This window comes from Echeneis naucrates, chromosome 23, assembly GCF_900963305.1.
Source record: "Echeneis naucrates chromosome 23, fEcheNa1.1, whole genome shotgun sequence".
Classification (NCBI taxonomy): Eukaryota; Metazoa; Chordata; class Actinopteri; order Carangiformes; family Echeneidae; genus Echeneis; species Echeneis naucrates.
The window spans coordinates 8,816,181-8,834,225 of record NC_042533.1 but is presented as its reverse complement, the minus strand read 5'-3'; the positions used below and the strand labels follow the sequence as shown (position 1 = coordinate 8,834,225).

The 18,045-nt window shown below is 42.0% G+C and overlaps 1 protein-coding gene across 3 annotated transcripts in view; it reads left to right on the top strand.

The window, feature by feature from the left end:
* foxp2 (forkhead box P2) overlaps positions 1 to 18,045 on the top strand; it is a 101,686-nt gene that overhangs the window by 676 nt on the left and 82,965 nt on the right. For all 3 annotated transcript variants that reach the window (XM_029494710.1, XM_029494709.1, XM_029494711.1), the window contains exons 2-3: positions 8,718 to 8,784; positions 9,462 to 9,533. The gene's annotated coding sequence lies outside the window, so the exon portion shown is untranslated. The remainder of the gene's footprint in view (positions 1 to 8,717; positions 8,785 to 9,461; positions 9,534 to 18,045) is intronic.

The following is an 18,045-nucleotide window of genomic DNA, read 5'->3' as shown; positions in this document are numbered from 1 at the left end:
GTTGGTTTTTTTTTGTGCGTGTGTGTGTGTGTGTGTGTGTGTGTGTCAGAACACTGAGACAGCTCCGTCCAGGTCCGGACGATCAACGCTGACCTTTTTTTTGAAAATCCGACTTATTGCTTCGTCTCACATTATAATTTAATTTCTAAACTCGGCTTTCAAGGTGTTGCCAGTAAAAGATTAACCGTCATTTGCATCAAATGCCAAATTACCTTTTCTAAAACAAAAAATTTAAGCGTATCCTCGCTCGGAAATGTGATAAATTTGGCAATATTATTGATAATAATCTTGTTCATTTTCAGCAGGAAGTGTCGGATTATATCTGCATGAATGCCACTGCAGGATATTTTACAGCCTATACTTAGTGTCTGCTTTTATTGGTTTGCCTTTTTCTATATTGCAGCAAAAACTAACAGCAGAAACTAAACTAACGCACAATGAATTAATTGTATGTAATATAAGTGTTTATAGGTATAGAAGATAAACATCCATATGTCATCCTAATTGTTTTAATTATCAGATTGATAAAGAGTTAAAAAAAATAACCTTCATTGATCTAGCTATTGCATTATCACCTTTGACATCAGGAGCTGATCCTGTCAATGCTCATTTATTTTGACAACTGCTGTCTCTGTTTTCTTAGGCACAATCCTATAATGTGTATCAATTAAATGCAATGAGGATTTAAAGCATAGGCTGAATTATCAATTATCAATGCTTTATCAGCATGATCACTATATCTGCACCATCAGTATCTATGATCATCAGCAGTCAACGCCTTACCGTGCTCGCTTGCTCCATTTCTATATTCCATCTTTTTTCGTTGTCCAAACCCAAAACAAAACAGAGTTGCTGGAAGTATATTAGTTTTCATAATGATAAAATTCAGACTAATTCATCTTGACACCTAAAGCTCATAAAAGATTCTTCTTTTATGTTCCTCTATTTCACTCTCTGTATCTTGCCACAGTTCTCATGCAATCACTGTGGTCCCAAAAAAAAATCAATAGATGTAACTTTTTTTTTTTTTTTTTTTTTGGTTAAAGAAAGGCTAACAAGGTAGTTGGAGCTGCTGAACTCTTCGGGCCTGTCCTCTGATCAGCTTTCACCCCTGGATTAGCTGGATCGACCCTCCTTGTTTGAGCCGCAGGGTGCACAGGTGTTCCCTCCTCAGTTTTGCAGGTGTGGGCCAGTTTTCCCCTCACTCAGCAGCTCTCACTCTTCAAAGGCCAGGCGGCAGTAAATGCCCAAAGTGAAATATGTCAGCGACAGTGCACAATCAGCCCCTCTGTTAGCGCCCCAGTAATTATTTCTTAAAGCACGCTTAAAACAGTCCATGATCTGTTGTTTACTTGTTGTCAAGGAGTTGTCCGCGGTATCTAAGGTCACTTGTGTAAAACAGGATACATCTTTTTTTTTTTTTCTCTAAGGCAATAAGAGCGATGGAGGGACTTGCTATTAGTCTCCCTCCGAGACTGACCGTTGTTGGGAGCAGTGCACTTATTACCCCGACTCTCCCCACTCTGCGTCCATTCTTTGATTGCTGCATTTATCATCAGGCGGTCGTGCTCTACATTATGGTAATAGGAAAATGAATGTCCTCCGCAGGATTAATGTGTATACCCTGTCATACGTTTCAATCATTTATCAAAATTAAGATTCGGCTTTCAGCTCAGTGCACACTAGTTGATGCATGATTTTATCTAAGATGTGAAAATTGTTGCTTCTCGCCAAGCTGAGGTAGAAAATGCTTTGTGTTTGTAATTCTTAAACTTTGTGTGCATTTGCTGTGAATGCAGACACCGTTATAATTGACAGTGCAGACCATGTTTAAAATGCTGAGTGCAGTTTAGAGAAAGTACAGACGGTGAGGTTTATGCACTGATCACATCAATTCTGTTTTGAATCATATTAGTTCCAAGGCAATGAAACACTTGCTCACTTTTGGATTAGCTTTTGAATTGCACCATCACCCATCCCCCAACACCTCTGTAATGAAACAGACTGCTCGCTCAACCCTCGAGGTGTTGCTGCGTTTGGGGGGGGAATGGGTAAGAAAATCAGAGGAAGGGTCCACCAGCGTCACTTTCTAAACATATCGGCGAGCGCCGTCCACATAACCTACACAATGCGTTTTCAGATATGGCTGTCTCGGCCCTGTTACTACGCTTAAGGCAATTAAATGGCCAGTGTTCAGGTTTTACCCCCGTTAAGTTCATAGAAATGTTTCCATGACAACCTCCATGCAAGTTAAAGCAACCAGAAGTGATCAAGTCCTTTTTTTTCCCTCCCCTCCTCTCCTTCTCCCCCTCCCTCTCACTTCAGTTCCCTCCCCCTAGTAAGAATGGAATTTGTGTTGACAGTTTTGGCCTTTAATGGCACTTTTGTGCCGTACAAAAGTATTTGTTTACCAGGATCATATGCTGCAAGCTGTCAGCCTTGGAAAGATTGACTTTTCGAGATAAAAGCGTGTATTACATGCTTAAGAGGCCACCCTTTTGCACTGTAATTATCCACATCACAGTAATGATGTTTTGTGTGCTCCAGTTACTAAGAGTCTTGAGACAGCTCAGACTTTTTTAGTTACGCTCTGGGTCACTTCTTAAGCCAGACTCGACACTGTCGTCAGAGAGGAACGCTTTGACTATTTGGCCGGAGAAAGCTGTGCGGGGTGGGGTCAGGGGATGAGGATTAGAAAAGAGATTGCAGGCTGACCACACAATGGTAAGTTACTGTAAGACATATGTGAAAAAAAAAAAAAAGAGTCAGTAACTTACTTTTTTACAGTGGCCATCTGTTTAATCTCAGTTCATAGCCACGTGTAGAATTTGTTTGACTTCATCATTGTGGGTTTCATGTTTGCTTTGCCAAAAGAAAAAAAAAAGAAAGGAAAAAAAAAACTACATGGTTATATGTTGAGCTAGACTAAAACAATTGAATGTTATAATATCCTGCAAAAATTGTTATGCAAACATTAGATTGTACGTCATCTAACCTCCCAATAATGATTATGATGCCACAAAGAAATGGCCCGAGGCAAAAAGTGTGGCTTTTGGCAGATATGTCTAACCTCTGAGTATGAGCTGGAGGAAGACATTCATGCAGCGTTAAAAAAAAAAAACAAACTTTTGCTTTGTGTATGCAGTGTTCTTTTCAAGCTATAGAAAGTAATTCATTCTGGACCGTGACCTCCTTAATAATCCATGGAGCTGACACTCCAAACTGCCTAAAGCCTGGCCTGTAACACTAGCTGACCTATCAGTCTGTTTATTCAAATAAACTGTGGATTCATTCTAATCACAGTACACCAACAGAAGCCACAGACGTTGCATGTTTTTTTTTTTCCCCCTCTGTTTTTTTGCCTCCTTCCTTGCTGAGTTAACAATTGCATGTTTACTTGCTGGTCAGTGTGGTGTGAAGCCATGTCAGCTTTTATTCAAGGCATGGTCAGACAGACAGTGTCCTGTTGTGACAAAAATTTGTTGGTTTTGGGGTCTAGCCTGGAATTAAAGATAGAGGGTGACACATGGTAAAAGGCAAGGTCACCGTTGCTCGGACAGCATTCAGCCTTCAGCCTGTCACTTGTAAACAGTCAAGCCTCATGTGAGAGAGCACTGAGGAGTGCTATCCAAGCCAGTGTTTGAACGGCCTTTTGTTAAGACATCTCTGTCATCTTTGAGTAATGGGGAAGGTGATGCAAATTTTACAATACAAGAGAGCAAAAAGGTAGTTGGAGGTAGTTGTAATTGAGCGGTTTGTCAGTTTTTGACCAAAGTGTAATGAGTGAGAAGAATTTGAAGTTTTGTTTTTTTTGTTTTTTTTTTTTTATGTAATAGCAAAGCTTCAGCCATAGACTTTATTGATGAGTAGCATGCTGGCTGGAAACACAGTTTCTCCACTCTGTGCCTCACATCTCCAAGGGCTTTTCCTCTTTACCCAGAAAAACACACAGAAAAGGAGAAAAAAATGTTTATTTCTAACATGTTGTGAGAGGGGAAAAAAACACGGAGGGGTGGTTGTGACAGTAACAGTTTTTGACAGGCACATTAGGCTGCAGAAAGAGCATCCAGCTCGGGGCTGAGGGCATATGGTGCTGCCTTCTGCCAGCGTAGCTCTAGACCAAGTTACAACACTCGCGCGGGGTCACGACTGTCTCAGGTTTGTTCCTTCTATCTCACTCACCTAAATAAGAACAGGAGGAAAAATGGAAATGGGGGGTCGGGTGGTGGTGGTGGTAGAAGCGGTGTCGAGTGAGCTTGGCGGGCATTAGTGTTGTACAGTAGCTATGTCTTTCAGTAAAGGACAAGAAGAATGTTTCCGGTCAAACCCTTTGGGTCAGGACATTACTTGGTCAAAATGCTGAGGGGAGACATTTGACATTTTCAGAAATGCATCATCTTTGTTTTTGTTGTTTCGTAGACACACACTCAACCACAATGTATATATGTATAAATGATGACAGTTATCTAGTTACATCCAAGTACACTGTTGTGATTTGATTTTTTTTTTTTGCCATCTGAACACCTAGCTCATGATCCCCGATGGCAAGCCTTAATCCTACACTAAACAAAGGCTGTGTTTGCACCACATTGGCTTTAGTAGGTTTTGTCCTCTGTAATGTGTAGGATAACACAGGGCTCTGGTCTGAAGACAGCGAATCAGTGGGAGGGTAATTACAGACTACTGTGTGGCTCTCTGGATTTTCCCTGGATCACGGCTATCGGCCTGAAAGCTCAGCCTCCGATGGTACTTTCTGAGAATGAAATAAAATGGGCACTACGTTTAGCCCCAGCCAAACAATGGTTTATTTTTATGATAATTGATGAGTGGTTTCTAATTTAGATTAACTTCTGGGAAGCAACAGGGCAGATGGTGCAATCTTGAGTGCTCATCAGAGCCTAAACACCTTCAGGCAGCTGTTGGTCATAAAGTTTTTTTTTTTTTTTTTTTTTTTTTCCCCCCTCTGCATTTTTTTTCTGTTTAGCACGGCTTGGGTCAAAAGGAGACAAACCTGTTACAGCACCTGTTTCTGCATATGCAAATCTGTTGTTTTGTCATTTCATTAGGCAAGGCAAAAAGACAAGGGTCCCTTGTGGTTGGAAATGCGACTGGCACTGGGCCCAGTTGGCATTGCTACAAAGCAGAAAGATGCTTGAGGCGGGGTTAAGGGAGGGACGAGTAAGGGTTTGTAGCAAAGCAACTCAGACATCAGATGCCTTCACACTACAGCTCAATCTGGGTGGGATCCAAAAAATCTGAGTCCAAGTTGTATTGGATTTGTGGAAGTGGTAACCGCTCCCATTATCTGCCTTTATCTTCTCTGTAAAGATATCTGTGAGCGGATAACAAAGGACATGCCCACTAGCCAAAAAGTGGCACACGCGTGTCTGGCACACGCCACACTCCTCCTTCCCTTAGCGTCTTCCCCCTCTCCCCCTCCTCCTCCTCCTCCTCCTCCCTTCATCATCTGGCGCTCTCCCGCAGCGCACGCCTCTTAACCACATGTGCCAGTGCCGGGCGTGCTCTTGCTCCGGGGCTAATTGTTCACTGGTAAACTGCATGCCTGTTGGTGGGGGTCTCCCCTTCATCCAGACACACAGCTACAAAGCAGGATGGTGGTGGTGATGATGGCAGTAGATGGATGGGTGGGGAGTGTGTGTGTGTGTGTGTGTGTTTGGGGGGGGGGGGTGTCAGATCATGATCTTTCCATGCAGTTTATTTTCCTCATATAAATCTAAAGCTTGTCGGTTGTAATCCGGCCTGTGCGCTGAATGCAACAAATACACCATGAAATTAAAGGTTATTGCAGGAGTGTAATGCAAAAGCTCTGTTTGAGCTCTTTCCAGACCTGGGGAAAATGAGAATATGTTTATTTTTTCTCTGTTTGACAGTCCTAGACTATCCCTCTTGCTTTGATTACTGGATTGAATTGTCATCTTTAACAGACATCCATTGATAATCTTTCATTCATTTGGAGCACTTTTGTCTAAATATACACTTTGAAAGTGTTAAAGTTTCAATTACTCGCTGATTTTTTTTATTTTTTATTTTTTGGACTGTTTGCTTTTCTTTTCTAGTTTTCCAGTATAACTAACCTGCGGCTGAATCCAGTTTAAACCATTCTAACTTGTTCCAATCTAGTGCCATTGTACTGTTTTTACGAGTTTCTTCTTCAGCCTAGATTTAGGAGACAGATGGATGAATGGGAAGACCTAGGACTAGTCCCTGTGCTGAGCTAATCTCATCTGATAACTGAGGGCCTTCCTCCTCCTGTCTCTTCTTTCTTTTCTCCCCTTTTCTATCCTCCTTCTCCCTTCTCCCTTCTCCCTTCTCGGCTGTGGCTTGGTGGGTCTGATTTGTAGTTCTGCTCCTCTCTCAGCACACAGACGGCATTAAAGCCAGGCCCCACAAGCCCCCTCTGATATAGGAGAGTTCATTAGAGATGTGCCTTTGATGGGCAGCCTTTTCATGTGACTACCGGTTTTTCAAATACCTTGATGTAGAAGCTTAAGAAGGCATTGTGCAGTAAGCCCTCCTTTTGATGCGACTTATTTAGATCTGCATAGTAAATCAGGGGGGAGTAAATAACCAGCCAGCAGATGGAAGCAAGGAGATAAGGCACCAGCGAACAATCGCATTTGTATTTTGTTATGATGTTGACAGCAGCTAAAATTCACTAATCTAGAGCCACTGATCTGCATTTCAAAGAAATCTCATTTAGCAGCGGGGAGGATAAAGTTCCTCTCATTGTGTCTATTTTATTGCATTCTTCACTAATTTATCTGCCCACAGATTTAACGTGCAGGGCTTGGTGGTAGGAGCCGGCGTCCGCACGTTGCATAGGGGGTCTTAAATACTGTGAAAGCGGTTACGTCTAGACTGTGAGCTGAGGGTAATTACACGTCTGACCATGAATAGAATGAGTTTGAAGACTCATCTTTCTTCGGGCGGGCCTGAATTGCTCGACTAACACTGATAAGGAGCACTTGGTCCCTACAGAAATATTGCCAGTGACTTTCCATAATGCCCCCCCCCCCCCTTCCAACACCAAGGATGGTATTTACTTTTAAGATAAAGTTATTGTGTACAGTAATCTGACTTGTTAGCATAATGTCCTCTTTCATGGCAGGACCCTCCTTTTTCTGCAGTGTGGAGGTATTTGTGGTCCGGGTCTTAAATAGTTTATCTTGACTTAGTGTGCGAGTGCTTTATGTAAATATCAGCCTATAGCATTATTAGGCCTTCATGAATACTTGAATACATCCGCCATATTTATAAGTTGATAGAATTTACCAATGGTTTTATATTTGGCATAAAGGTATGTATGGTATTTGTAAATCCCTACGAATTGGAGGTCATACAGACTAATAGCATTTCTAATGCTTTTCCAGTGAATAAAATATGACATCAGCACAGCCCAAAGCTGTTGTGATATTGAAGTCTTCTCACTGGCAAATTATTTGGACTAAAGGAGGAGCATTAACTTGAAATAATGTTTTATATCTAAATTATATTAAAACTATGCTATTTATTTTTTACTTCAAGGTGAACAGTTTCAGTCTGCTCACTCAGTCAGACCCGGCACAACCTCATTATGTTTTCTCAGACTTTCCTCTGTCCTATGGCTTCATATAGAGATATCCAATTTTTTTCTAATGTCCACTATACACACTTAATACCAATGAGTCATGAGTTTGAAAAGCCCTACTTGAGTCTAAACTTGTCAAACCTCTTCATGTCTGTTTTCCAAGCACACAGTGCTGCCCCCCCGCCTGCCCCCCAATCTCTCTTACCCCAGTCCGGGTAAATGTTGCACGGCAATCTGTGCAACATTTTCCACAAACTCAAAACAGTGAAAAATTATAGCAGTTGGCATGTTTTGTTTTCAGCTGCGCTCTCTGAGCTGAGGGCTTTTTGTACAGTTCAGAGAGCACATTCCTTAGGATTCAGCAGTCACTGGTTGCCTGTAGGGGTCATTGGAATTCTGGGAGAATAAAAGAGAGGAGAAAAAAATCTCAGAGAGGAACATCCGGGCCATTTTGTGCCCCCCATGCCCCCAGCAGCAGAAATTAGCTTCCACTATGTTCCTCTATGAGGTGCATTACAGTTTTCCCTAATGCTCTAAATGTGATATATGTTCAGTAAAAATGTCCAGGGCAATCTGGAGCTGCATTTGCAGCATTGTACACTCAAGCTATAGTTGTGCGATTAACACAAAAATCATCAATACTAATTGTCACTAAATTATATGGATGCCGTAGCATGTGTACTTAGATGTAGTCAGCCCAGTGGTAGTACATGAGAAATCAATTGTGTCAGGTTAACAGTGTGATTTACTTGGCGTTGAGAGCTTGAGCCCTCCAGGCACTGCACCTTTTTAACTCACAACCATGTGTGTGTGTGTGTGTGTTGGTCGGGACTGCTGGGAGGGGTGGACTATAGCTTGTGTGGTACTGTGCACTGCCTGTTTGTGCATGCATGCACACACACACACATACACTTGCGTTTCACAGCAGAATCCAGGTGCACTTTGTTGTTTATTGCTTTCACCTACAAGCTACACAGAAATAGTTATGCAAGACGCGGTCTAGCCCACACATGTCCACACCAGCAATGAATGTGCTGAGGAAACATTAAAAAGAAAGAAAAAAAAAAAATCAGAATGCCATGAAATAGATTTGAACTAATGGCATACTTACTGCTTTGTCTTATCTCAGATAGCTGACATCGCTGGACTCCTTCCATTCCTGTGACGGACAACAACAGCAAGTTTTCTCCCTTAGGGTGAGTATTTGAACACAGTTCCTTCATGTCCAACTGTCAAACAATCCTTAACCTTGAGATAGATTAGAGTTGCATTAACAGTGTCTTCTGGAGGATCATTGTGAAAATTAACAGTGACCTACACTATATTCTCAAGCTCGTTTGTCAAACTCTTATAAGAAATGTCTTTTTGATTTTTAATAAAATGATTACCTTTAATCAAGTCAGAGACTTTGTCTTTCGTTGTGATTTTACTAGATTGCTAACCTGACTGTGTTTGGGCCATTGTAATAGTGAGTGCAGGTCAAGGGTGCTCCATCCCCCTCAAATGTAACAAATCTTCATCTTGTCCACCTTGATAGAATTCCCCCTCCACTGGGCAACCTTTCAGTTGTGCCTGTTTGGTTTTCACACCCCAAGGATTTTCAATCTCCTCCAGCTTAGAAGTTATGATATGCATTATGGCCGACAACTGTGGGCAAGCTTGGATAACAGGCTTTTTATTTATTTTGTTGATGTCTTGATTGAGATTTGTAGCAGAACAGAGCAGGTTAAAGTGAACAGGGTTTGTATTGGCTTGTACCTAATGTCAGTGTATCTTTTATGTATTACTGTGTGCTGGTTATAGGTTACTGCTTTCTTCAGTGTACTGCTCTTGCATTTAGTTCAAATGTCGATTTTTCCATTTTTCCTCCTAGGATGAAATATGCACATGCACACACTGCACCCGTAGAACAAAGCAGACGACGCACACTGTAAAGTCGAAAGTGGTAAGTGAAAGTAGTTTTCATTGTCTTTGCACGTCTGGTGGTGTGTTTTTTTTTCCGAGGTTATTGTATCGACTGTAATGAGTCACATCAGTCATAACCGTTGCTGCGGTTTTGGCTTTGGAGCAGCACAGTCCTGGGTACTGGGAAATAAAATTAAACACACATATGGTCTATTAATCTGATTCAAAAAGGGTGTGCACAAGAATTTGCAATTCTGCATAATATAATGTGTAATTAAGGATGTTAAAAATCAAACATTTATCAGATTTTAAAGGTTTAAAGGTTGCGGTAGGCCCTTTTTCTTTTTACATCATTTGAAGCAAATATAATTAAAATATCATCATTTCAAATGTTGTAGAGCAGTAGAAGCTTAATGTTTCAGCATTAACTGATTTCAGTGACCAAGCTGTATATCTCTTCCACACAGTGTTGTTATAGCTGAATAAAATTGCATATTATTTTGTTGATCTTGGTTCTCAAAACCTAGACATTATACAAAACAGCTCCCTCATAACAAGTAATGATACAAGGTGTTTGGCACCAGATAAGTCGGCAAATGAGTCTGAAACATCTCAGGCCAGGTCACATAATGGGAGTCACCATTTATATCTCCTGCATGACTAATGAGGCCATTGTATCGATTGTATCCCTCGTATCTAATCATACTGCCATGCTGCACAACTTCACACACATTTCCAAGCACTTTCATTGAGAGCGACAGTATAAACCTTCAGTAGTAGGTAAATGCTTTTGTGTCAAACAAGTGATGGGTGTGGATGTTTGAGTGGAATGATTTTCTACACGGATGTTTCATGTGCTGCCAGTCAATAATCAATGATTACGATAAGCCTTGTTTCAATACGTTGGTCTAAATATTCCGATGGTAATATAAGAAATTGGTTCGGATCCGTTATTTTGGTTACATTCGCTTCCAGTTTGCCGCCAATCCTTAGATTTATGTATATAATCTGCTCCCTATCTGAAGGAGAGAATCTAGTTATCTTACTACACCGTGATGAAGGAGTTCCTTTGAGGTTCAGTTTTGATTAAAGTGTGTGGGCAGGAGCAAAGATGCTGAGTGGCTTGGCTGTAGAACCCGGTCCACCTCCCCCAGAGTCCTATCTTTGCAGAACGAGGCAGGGTCCAGATTTACTTTTCCACCTAAAAGAGATTTAAATATTAGTTCTTAATTTGCCTGGTATTCAGTTAAATCTTCAAAGATGAACTCTTACTGCATATCTGCTGGCCTAAAAAAAGTCTTTCTAATCGTTACAAAAAAGTGTAATTGCCCCAACACTGCGAGTCGTACTTCCCCTGTTGACGTATATAAAAATCTACAGCAATTAAGTGTATCTTTGGCTGCTTTAAAGAAGCTGCAGTTCAGACTGAACAGCCCTCTGCTCACATTTCCAGTTTGAAATTGATTTCTTGTCATAGATCAGAGACCTCTTGTCATTCCATTTCCAATCCTCAAATGGTTTCTCTCAGCCCGCTAACTGTGGTCCCTGTGAGTGGGCAAACAGGGGGAACCTCAATGGGTCTTTACCCAGGGCACTCAGAGCAGTCGAGGGGGTAGAAGCAGAAATCAAAGGGACTTGGATCATTCCCCATTGGCAGCTCCCATTGTCTTGCTGATTTGGGATTGGCAGAGAAGGTGAAAACTGTAGCGTGGGGAGTTGGGGGTGGATGGAGATCAGGCAAAGCAACCCCCCCCCCTTTTTTTTTTTTTCCCTAATCTTTATCCACCATTAACCCCAGTGCCCCAGTGTGTGGCTGAGATCAGGGCCATTGGTCAATCCCCCATTCACTGCCACCCAGAATATTTTAAAGTTAAGCTCCCTCGCTTAACAAAAAAAGTCTTACTCATCAAAGGTTTACTTTCCCTTCTTTCCCTCTCTTCCTTCCTTTTGCTCTCACTCCCAGGGATCTGCTGCTGTTCTTCATGCACCCTTCTCTCAATGGTCCACTGTTTTGTCTTCACACTTACGGGGAGGGGGGGGGGTGGAAGTTTTGAAAGTTCCACAAGTTTCCATATTTCAGTTTAATGAGGTTTGGTTTAGGGTCTGATAGTGTCGTGCTGTGAGCAAATTGGAGCAAAAATGGATGGACCAATGACGTCTTGTCCTTTGCTGATCTCTTGGATTAAGAGCTGCCCCATTTTTATATAGGCTCAGGAATTGTACTCACATTATTTCCGCTGAGGAAATATTTTTCACACCTGATCCGTATATTGCCAACTTTTTTTCCTTTTTGTCCTTCCTTGCTGGTGAGAACACCCCATATGAAACACATCACACCTCAAAAATAAAACCCATAACTAGTCTGAACTCCGTCCAGACCTCCTGCTTCAAATGAACATTTCAGAGTCTCTCTCTTTCTTTGTACCACATCTTTTCTCAGCAGCTGTCAGGTATTTATCTTGCATGACTCTGATTTGAAAGAGAGATGACCGAGGGACAGAATATTAAAAAAAAAAAAAAAAGAAAGAAAGAAAGAAAGAAAAGAAAACAGGAGAGTATGTGGAGATGGAGGGCAGGTTTTGAGAAGTGAAGAAAATAGATTGCATGAGGGGTGAGGGAGAGCACAGTTGCCATGAGAATAGCGGTAGATGAGGAGAAGTGAACAGGCTCAGAATGTGGACTGCCATCATTCCCTAAGGAGAGTATAAAGAGCCTCAATGAGTCTATTGATCCTCGTGGTTATCTCTGCTATTTCTCTTTCTTTCTGTCGTTTAACTTTAGTCCATCTTTCATCAAGCTGGTTCTACAATGCAAGAGGTTTGTGTTATTTTGCAAGGGCGTGTGTGATTTTTAGAAATTATAATAAGAAAAAATATGGTAAATTGGCCCTCCACACAGGCGGCCTCTGAATACTTCGGGGCCCCTCCAGCATTTCTGTATACACGCACCTCATATTAGAGATGACTGATACTCTGGAAATGACTGATTGCAGATACTGCTTGCACTACTTTAATTTCTATAAACAAGCAGGGTTCTCGTGTTTCACGTGTTATTCTTTCCTTGCAATTTAATTGGAGAAATCGTGGATGCAGAAGCCGGACATGATGGCATCACTTCAAGAGCCCGAGATTATTGTGAAACCCAACTCGAGGCAGGCATGACATCAGAGCTGCCTGACATCAGTTTGAACTCCTCATTTCAGGTGGGAAGAATTATGAGTGGCTTCATTCGCAGGTGATCGTGTCCAATGAATCAGTCGCACACAGTCACTCATTCTTCTCCCAAGGTCTAAACACTGCTTGTCATGATAGACTGAACCTGTGTTTTATCACCAAAATGTCATGAAACCAAATTTTCTGACCTGCACACACACAGCCCTATGTTCATGTTAGCTCTTCACAGTCCAGCATTTCATTGCAATATTGTCACTATGATTTGAACTGGAACTACAGAAATCCAACCTGCTGATGTCTTGTATTGATCTTGGACTAAATATTATGTTAGCGTGCCCACAAATAAATACGTAATTCTTACTATGAGGTATTCTCATTATTTCAGTAGTGTCACATAATGCCTACCATCAGTAGATATTCGCCACTTTTTGTTTTTCTGTTACATCGGCCACAGGAAAAATTGAAACAATGAGAATTTTGGCTTCCTGTGGCTAGAAATAAAAGACTTAAATTGTCGAACTAATCAGAAACAAAACTGGTTTGTTTGGATGTAAATTAGATGTTTGCACTTTTCCATGTCATGTGTGTAGTGGGAATCAGTTTAATACGTTTTTATGTAGAATGACAACAGCATCAACAGCAAATAATAATAATTTCACTTCATATATTTTGTAACACATTACCTTCTAATTACATGTGTGTCTGAACTACACATTTTTTGAATCTTTTCATTATGAAAACAATACATTGCTATTATTTTGAATTACCATTTTTCATTAGATTGTTCCTTTCTCCGGTGTAGCATTCTCTTCCCTTCATTTTTTATTTTTTTTTTTTTCTCTCTCTCAAGTTAAAGTTTCAGATCAAACCGCAGGGTCACAGCCACTGAAAAGCTTTTACTCTAGAGGCAACAAGCCAAGTCCTTTGTTCATAATGATCATTTGATCGCGGCCTGAAAAGGGATACAGGCGGCTGCGAAAGCCTACAACAGCCTGGAATCTAACTTCCTCATCGCAAAACCACAAGTCTAGACTGTGCAACTGTTACTACCTGGTTGGAGGCGAAATGGGCAGAAAGCATCCGTGTGTGTGGAAACAGACACACACACACACACTCACACAGCATGCTCGATTTGGGTCATAGAGCTGACAGACAGGGGAATGTGAATGTGTGTATGTTGACAAACTCCACTGCACTCTGAATGGGGTTTGTGATTACACCTCATCATGCGTGCTGCATCGGTCCTGTTCCCTCTCTCTCCCTCTCTCTCTCACTCTCACTGCCATTTTCCTTCCTTTCGCTCCCTCTCTCTCCCCATTTCTCCCTCTCTCACCGTAGTGCCTCTTGGGCAATCATGTGGTCACACTACCTGACTCCTTGCTGCTCAAGAGTGCAGTTGACAAAAACAGCCCGAGGCCCGTCATGTGGAAAAGATTCAGTCGGCACACAGCATACATTCTGCCCCCCACCCTACAACTCCTCACTTTCTCCCACTAAGTAACTGAACCGCCAGGGTGTTTCCTTCTTCTGCTCACCTGTGAAGGGAAATGGCATGTCTCTCCTCCTGTCTTGGTGCAAGTGTGTTTGTGTGTGTGTGTGTGTGTTTTGAGAGCAGATATTTTTGCGTTTGCAACTTTGTGGCCATGGAGCGTGGATGCCGCTTTAAACAAGCTGTGTGTAACAAGTGCGTGTGTGTGTGTGTGTGTGTGTGTGCGCGTGTGTGTGTGCGTGCTCTCGCCAGCCTCTCTCCCTCCCACACTCTGGAAGGTGCAGGCAGTTTCTCTTTTGTCAGTTGAGTTGCACTCCTCATGTCATGTAACATAAAGCTGGAGGTCAGTGAGCGCTCTCGGCTGTCAGTCAGCCTGGTGGTCCTGGCCTGTCGAGCTGCTCACCTGTGTTTATTGGACAAGACCTCCTCCGCATTACCCAGAGAGAACACCTTGTCTCCCTTCCTTTTTCCTCTCCTCTTTCTCTCCCCCATGCGTACTCTTTGTTTTTGTCTGTTTCTATCATTTCTTTTATCTGTCTTGCTCATTCCTTCTGCCTGTCTCTCATCACAGTATTGCTTTTTATTTAGCTTTTCTCTCTTATTTCTTAAGTCCACCAATACTCCCCCCCCCACCCCAGTTCCTCTCCCCGCTGTCCTGCGTAGTTTATTTTTTCTGGCTTTCGTACATATACTTCTCTTTCTCTTTTTCTGCTATGCTTTTGTTTCCCTTCTCATTCTGCTCCTGCTGTCCGATTTTATTTTGTATTATTTTGGGACCGCTTTGTCAGACCTTGGGTTTAAAGCCACGCTGTCTCTTCGGTGTTCATCTCTTCTCTGCACCTGGCTGAGCACACGCACAGGCATGCACCCGCTGCAGCTAGACAACTGATTGAAACCTGTGTCTCAAAGTTGCTAATGTTCACTGAAGCATTATATTGTAGATAAAGTAAATAAACTAGGTTACTATTGGAAAAATCTCTGGAATAGACTGTAGTGATTGGGCAGATGGCGCACATATATACACACACGCATGTAGCCTTGCCCAGACGCTTTCTCTCTTTCAAATACGCACACATAAACACACACATGCATCAAGTGAATGGCTGAAAAGGTGTCAGTGATGCTGAGGTGTGAGCAGAGCACAGGGTGGGGAGATATTTTCTATGGCTCAGGAATTTCACAGGTTTAATGTTTTTTGAGGAGCTCTATAGAAAAGTAACAGTTGAACTCAAAACCTTGCAGTCAAGGGGCTGTTTATTCAGTTAGCACATAGTACGCAGTCTTTACTGGTTATAGGTTCATAATGCAGCGGCCATTTATTTTATTACATACATTTATACTGCATGGTGCATTTGGAAGCCACAGTTAACCAGATAGCTCTCACAGAGATTCAAAAAGTACAGACAGCCCAAAGTAGTCTATATCGTTTAAACCTCTTTTATTCTCACCCTCTTTACCCTGACCTCTGCAATTCTACTTTTCTTTCCGCAAGTTCTTTCAAACCTTTGTCAGTCAGTTTAATTCAAGCGATTTTTTTTTTTTTTTTTTGCAGGTTGGACTTATTAGCCGGGCTAGTTAACATATTGGTTGAATGTGAGGGCTAACACTTTGAGTTTTAAACCGGTGTCCACTGAATGATCCCTCAGTTGAGAGTGCCAGCGAGGCAGCGAAGCCACACATCGTAAGAACCCCACATTCATATTTCCATCTGGTGTTATATAAAACTCCCTTGTATTTGCAGTGCTTCCATTTTCTGCCCTCAAGGGGTGTAGGTGACATGGTAATACATTTGCATTGTGCCCAGTGATAAATACTCTACCAGGTCTTACTCACTCCACTGCTTCCGAATGTGTCCGGACATCGTCTGTATTGTCAAAGGCACGGGGGTCATTCAAAACTCAGTCTCCCTCTCTTATGGCTTTTGTCAAATATTTCTGCGCGGGTGATAGTTTTCTCATTTATTTAGTGAATAGTCGGCGGGTGAAGAAGAAAGAGAGTTTTACATTATGGAAATGATGGAATGGCTTATAATCTCCCACATATTCATCACGGCAGACATTGGACCCTTGTGATACCGTCCTCCATTTGGCCATTGTTCCCGTTCTCTTTCTGCGTACTATTCCCCTCAATGGGCAAAGCAAGCTTTAATCCTGTCTCTCCTTTGGAATGACAATGTTTACTAGCTATCTTTCAATAAGGAGCCAGGAGCATGAGACACATCCCTCTGTCAGTAAATGTCGTGTGAATGTATGAGAGCCAGCTCCAAAACAAAGGTATTTTCAGCCGCCTGAGGACAGCTGCCTGTTTCTTAACCCTTGAACCTTACTGAACTTTTTCACCTGCTTCCCCCCTTTCCCCCACACTCATGGTATACATTACACTAAATTTAAAAAATAAACGCCTGGAAAAACCTGTCCATAAAACAACACACGGGCTTGGCAATGCTGGGTAATTATTGTATGTAAGTAGGGATTAGAGTTGTAGATGTTGACAGTGAAGTGGCTCTTAGAGCATGTGTTTAACACACCTTTCTGTGGATCACACACATTCTTGCAAAGAGGGGAGTCTGAACCCCCCCCTCTTTTTCCCACATTGCACTTATCATGTATTTACAGTTCACCATTTAATAAGCCTTATTTTTCACACTGATTTATTTATTTAGATGTATGTGCAGGCTAATTAGACCATAGGCTCGATATTGCAACACATACACTGCACGTATGAAGAAGTAGGGAATGTTTGTCCTCTTTTATTTTCTTCCACCTCCTTCATCCCTCTCCAAATTGTTTTCTTGTCAAAGTCTTGACAGCATTAGAGATTAGTGCCATTGCTGCTAACAGTCATTTGTGTGTTTTCACCATTTTGTCATGCACTGTTTTCTCCCGCCATCACCACCGTCAGCCGTGCCTTCTGCATGTCTCCTGCTTTCGTGCCGAGCGAGAAATGAAAAACAATCGTTACGACCTCCAGCGACCCCTCCTGACGCACAGTCAGTTAAATGGTTTGTAAGACGTTTAATTACCAAATGGTATAATCGTTATTCATCTCATCATTAGATGTATGATATTAAGTGAATTGCCTCCCCTGGGCCCCTGTGTTTCACAGATCAATAGATTTAGATGGAGCTTGAAGGGGGTGGGGGGCAGGGTGGGCAGTTAAAACACTTCTGAGGCCCCAGATATGAACACATGCATTGTTTCTGTGATGCACAGTGGTGACATTCAGTCATTATTTATGCAATTAGCTTTTATATAGGTTTAATTATGCAAATTTTTGTGTCTGCACCCTGGAATGGCAGTATGTCAGTGTTTCAAATGAATTTACGGCTCCTGGGTTTATTTTGATGGTGAAAGGACGTGAAACAATGAACAAGGTTAAGGCACCACAGACTTCCTATCAGCGGAGTGCTTGCGTTTGCACTTTGGGAAACTTTGTTGGTATCGAGCATTGTTTGAAGGCATTGTGGAGATTGCTAATGCAATGTGTACACCTCTGAGGCCCAGTAGCCTGCAGCTTGATATCGCCTCTATTCCCAATGTGAATATGGCTGAGTGGTGATCAGGGACTTGCTGCACCACATGCTGCTTCCCACTGCAGCCAGCACTTCTAGCCTGAGTTAATTGTCCATTATCTACTATTATCTAAGCTTTCCCTCCCTCTCGCTCTTTTATTCCCTCTCACTCACGATTCCAGTCGTCACCAGCAGTTTCACTCACTCAGTATGTTCTAACCACTGATTTTTCTCTCTCTCTCTATCTATCTATCTACTCATGCAGCCTATACCTGTATTGTAGCCATGTCCTGGCGACTGAGTTCAGAGTAATAACGATACTCTTTATTCCTTAGGTACCTCGACCAAGATTGTGAACATGAGCCCAGCAATGCACCGT